Here is a 5,394-nt window from a genome sequence, read left to right as displayed (position 1 = left end):
AACGGGCTGGTGTGACGCTTTGCATGTGAGTTTAGAGGGAAGGCTGGTCACACGGGAGCTACTGAACGCTTGGAGGTCACCTACACAGGTGAGCAGCTGCAGGGTATTCTGATTTGGTATTTTTTATGACCTTGGGAGCTTTTGGAATTGGAGATTTTTTTCAGTAAGAAAGGACAGGGGTGCAAATTTGTGCAGATAAAGGAAGGAATGACTAATGGGAGACAAATGCTGATCATCAATAACTTCTGATCATGTCCTGTGCTTTCTCTACACAAGTGAGCAGCAGCAGTGGGGTGTTTATGATGCTTTGGTATGAATTCATATCCTCGAGGGTCTATCTTTATTTCTCTCTTCCTAACTATCATTCCGTGATTTTTGTTCCTTAAGGTCAAACACCTACAGTCAGGGTGAGTGTGTGCTTGTTTGCGTGAGCATTCATAGATGAGCAAGTGAAAGAGCTGGATGAGTCACTACTTAGACGGAGTTAGGTAATGAATAAGTGTATGTGTGTGTGTGTGTGTGTGTGTGTGTGTGCCTTAATGAATGCGTGCTTGAGTGAACGTTTGTGATGATGTGTAAGTGTGGACACATGAGTGAGTGTGTGTGCCTGCGTTCGCTGTTAGCGGGGGCCGATAAAAGCCCAGCCAATCATTACTGGACAGATTTCGCTGCCTGTGCCATTAGCGATGAGCCGTTCCTGTAATTACCAGAGCGTATTACCACATCCAAACAGACATCTGATGCCAGGTAGAAGAGCCTCTGATTACAGAGCTAACCAAAACATTTTTACAAGTGATTTAACAGCAGTGCTCTGCATTATGAAAACGAATGAAAGATTTCTTTTTTTTTATGTCTCTGTCAGAAGCCACAGTGTGTCATTGCATCTGCAAATTTATAGAGAAAAAGTCGCAGGCTTGCAGTTTGAAAAAGGGGATCACAAGTATTTTAGAAAAACCAAAGTAATAGTGGTGGAGCTGTGTCATTTTAATTCATAATTATGGCCCTGTTGGTGAATTTTGAGCTAGATCAAGGGCCAAAAAGCATAATCCCTCCAGCCTAGGCTAAATCACATCATGGTGACAAATTTGAGTTTCAGATTCTGACCTTTAATTATACCCTCCCCTTTAGACTAATCAATGAATCCATGGACATGTGTAGCAAGTTTCTCCATCCAATTAGACTTTCAGCTTTTTATTCATGATACACTGAGTAGCAGTGCAATAATATTCATCATGCATTGTTCCATCAAGAACGACAGAGCCTCCCATCGTTACTGTTTCAGTACAAAAATGTGTCATCCTTCCAAATTTCACCAAAATCAGATGCCAGATTTTGACTCGCTGTCCTGGTTTAGGACAGCAAGTCAAGTGGAGGATTTTAGTGAGCGCTGGGACGGAGCCACGCTTTATTCTTCTGTGTGGCCGAACAGGTGACGGCTCTGTTTGTCGCCCCCTTTTGTTCAGAGCGGAAGGGAGTGCACTCTAATGAGAGAGGAGGCCTGTGGCTCGCCATCTGCCCACTGGACCGGGGATTGCCAGAGTCACTGGGTTTGCCAGGTAGAAACGGTGGAAATAAGCTATTGGTGCTCCTGGTCTCTTGTTATGTTGGTGATCTGCCAGCTGAAGCTCACTCTACTATCATGCTCACATCATGTACTCTTGGTGAAACACTTCTAAAATTGAATCTATCGCTTAAGGTTTTATTTTGAAATGGAAAAAAATGCATAATGATTTGTAGTTCAAACCAAACTGGAGTAATGTAAAATAGAAAATACACAAAAATGTGTAGCAGGGAGTGAGACACACCCACAGACCCTTGCAACCCAACAAGAAACACTCTTGACATCCTGAAGTCACATTTGGAGTTTCACTGTCTCATGAAAAACAACACTTCCAAACACTTCCTTGAACAACTCAGCTGTCACAGCAGCAGATACAACAACAGATGCGTACGAAAGATAAAAAGTGTTAAACACTAAAATGCCACATACATTACGGGCAAGAAAAATAAATATAGAGGTGCTTTACACACTTTATACTTTAAAAAAGTATCTACTGTAAGAGGCAAACAACAATATTTTTTTTCTATCTCTACCTCAAAGTCCGATCTGAATCTTTTATTTATGCCAGCACACTCTGCAGTACCTTGGACAGACTGTGTGACTGGATATTGGCATATCTCCGTGTTTATGTTTGTGTCTTGTGTGCATGAGTGTGTGTGTGTGTGTGTGTGTGTGTTGAGCTGTGCTCATCACAGCTCAGCGCGGCATGTGTGGGAGGGGGTGCAGTCATGTTTTAAGACCATCTGCTCCTCTGGGTATTTTAGTGGGGGCCTTAGCTTGTGGTGGACAAACCCGCGTCACAGGCAAACGGCAAAGCACAAGCTGTGAGCGGGCCTGTTCCGGAAAAAAAATTCCTCCAGTTTGTGCCTCGCACAATGGGCAGTGTTCTGCATACAAGGTTCCCATTCTTTTTTCCCCCCTCTGTCCAAGAGCCACGGCGAAGCTCTTGTACATGGGCTGCAGGCGATATTCACAATGAAAATGTTCTTCTTGGCACAGTCGACTGCTTGTGTGAGCCTTTTGGTTTGTGTGAGCAATTTCAATATTGTAAAATGACTCATAAAAGGTGTCGTGGCCTGATTTAGAGGAGCTGATTGTTCAGATAGCAACTGTATCCCTGAAGCGTGATGTGGAATAAGTGATTATGTTGAGGTTTGATTACCTGAGATATTAGAGGGAGGTTATTAGGAGGTTCTGCACAAAGCAGAAAAAAGACAGATGTATTGTTGGATTACATGTCCTCAAGTCTAACCTGAGCTTTGTCTTATACTTTTTTATGTTTTTTTCTTGCCATTTAGCTTGGCCTTTTTGCTTCCTTTTTTGGAAGAGAAACAAACATGACATGATTGTGTTCAACTGGACGCTCACGCAGTCTGCTCTCGCACATTTAATGTATACATACTGTCTATACAGTGACTATAGTCCCAGCAGGACAATGGAGCAATCTGAGCATACACACAGCACATAGGGGATGCAGAGGAAGGTCACATATCTGCACACCCCACACTGAGGAGCCTGTTGGCTTGCCTTATGGTGCATGTGTGTGTAGGGGGGGTATGGCATGCCACGTATTCGTTTGTACGTGGCTCCAGAGCGTCAATGCAGCATTCTCCTCTTCAGCTCTTCTCCAGACTGTTTACGGAGGGATTCCCTTGAGGTTATCCGCAGGCTCGCTCGATGCCACCACTTGGCCGGTGGCCTAAAGGCTTTTGGACACAGTGACTCATCCGACATGTAACAATGAGAGTGGGGAAAAAAAAGAGCCTCTTGGAAAGACAAGACGCCTTTGTTGCTCTTATATGTAAACTACGTAGACTTCTGAGTGGATCCATGCTTGTGCTCCCCGCCTACAGACATTCTTCAGCAGGGAAAATATTTGATCTGCATACGACTGTAAAGATCAATGATTGTGCCCTGAGGCCTATTTTTTCACTTCTGAAATTCAAATTCATTCAAACATGGCTTCAGGTTCAAACCCTTTCCTGAGTTTAACCGCGTGATTTTTGGCTCTTTTGGGTGCTGATTTCAAACAAATGAACCTTTCTAAGATCAAAATCTGTATCAAACTAATGTAAATCTGGAATTTTCATAAGCATATTCATCTCACAAGTTCCATGTTCCTCCTACTCTCCGTATGTTGCTCTAACGCAGCCTTACTCAAAACTGAGTCATCGTTCCTTCGGCGCGCAGCATTTGCCCTTGCGTCTCTGGCACCATGAGCATGAAAGAGTTCAACTGATGTCAACATGCTTTGCTTTGACCTCAGACAAACGTATGATCAAGGCCCAGATTTCAAGGCATTAAGACGCACGGGACAGATCAGGGACATGGTGGAACCAAGGAAAGGAATGCTGAGTGGGCCAAAGAACAGCTCCAGAAATGCCTGAACGCATATTCAGAGCTGCCCACGACACATGTAAACCAGAGCTCACACAGACTCCCTCTCTTCCCCTTGTCTCCCTCTAACATCTCCCTTTATCTCCCTTTTTCTATCCTTTCCCACAGAATCGGACATCTAGGATTCAGAGCAAGAAGACCGACTCAGGGAGAACAAACGCAACAGGAAGAAGAAGAAGTCAGGACTGTGAGGGAGCAGGAGCCTGGTGCTGAGGCTGGTATGAGGCAAGTGTTGTGTGTGCGTGTCTCGTGTGTCTGTGTCTAAGTGTGCACACGTATGCTGTGTGCGCTGTGCCAGCCGTTTGTCTGCCCCATCAATGGGGACGTTGTTGTTGGGGCTGGTGGTGGTGTCAGTGGCTCTGCCTGGCTGCTCGGCTCCATTCTCTCCTGCCGTTGCTGATGCACGGCCTCCCTGCTCGGGCTCACTCGCCCGGCGCTCGGCCTTTTGTTGCAGTGCAGATGGTGGAGCTTGACGCAACACTGGAGAAAAGTTAGAACTGTCACAGCCAACAGTTGTGTCATTATAGGCCAAGACGTCTCGAAATGTGGCCTCTGTCAATATATTCAATGTTTACTTTCAACGCAGCTGAAATCGATGTTTTTGAAACAATATATCAAATGAGAAAAGGGTCATTTGTATCGTAGATGATCCTACAGAGAATTATCACCTAAATCTACAGCTCCCCCCTGCTTCGAGGAGATATATTGCAAGTTTTAACTCATAGTGTATCTGTTACTGTTTTGATTCACTCTTACAGCTCTCTTAGCATTGCTTTCAGCCACAGCAAACAGCAACAAAGCTCTAAAAACCTCACTGCAGCAGCACCAAACAGCAGACAGACACAGTTATCTGGTGAACATGGTGGAGCATTTAGCAACTAAAAAGACAGATATTCCCTTCAGGATGTGCTGCTGGAGTGCACCAGAATGACGCTCTGCAACTTTTAAGGCAATAAAATATTTGCAGTTTAAATTCATACGCATTTTATAAGCATTTGATCCTGTCATCATGCAAGAGAGACAGTTGTCAAAGTTGTCATATGAACATTTAAGGTGTGCTGATTGATTCATGATGTCACCTCATGCATTGAGTGACATGCAAGAAAAGATTCCACCTTAAAAGTTGCCAGTTGCTGTGGGCAGTAGCCTTGGAGCAGCACTGTGAATTAAAGTATTTTATCCCAGTCTTTAGCTAGCTAACTGTTAACTAGCAAAGATGGAAAGGCAGCCATTTTATAGTTGTGGTTGACTAATGTATGTAAACTTGCCACCGGTTACATAACCTTCGAAATGAGCCACAACTTAACCATGTGCATCATAAGTGTGTTGCGGGACTTAAACAAATAGCATTACACCCCTCGCAAATAGAAAATGAATGCTGGATTTGCATCAGGTGGCCAGAAACACACCTTCTAATGAGTTAAATGATGATGTTG

Source organism: Epinephelus fuscoguttatus, linkage group LG8, assembly GCF_011397635.1.
Source record: "Epinephelus fuscoguttatus linkage group LG8, E.fuscoguttatus.final_Chr_v1".
In the NCBI taxonomy this organism is placed as follows: domain Eukaryota; kingdom Metazoa; phylum Chordata; class Actinopteri; order Perciformes; family Serranidae; genus Epinephelus; species Epinephelus fuscoguttatus.
This window is presented reverse-complemented; position numbering follows the sequence as displayed.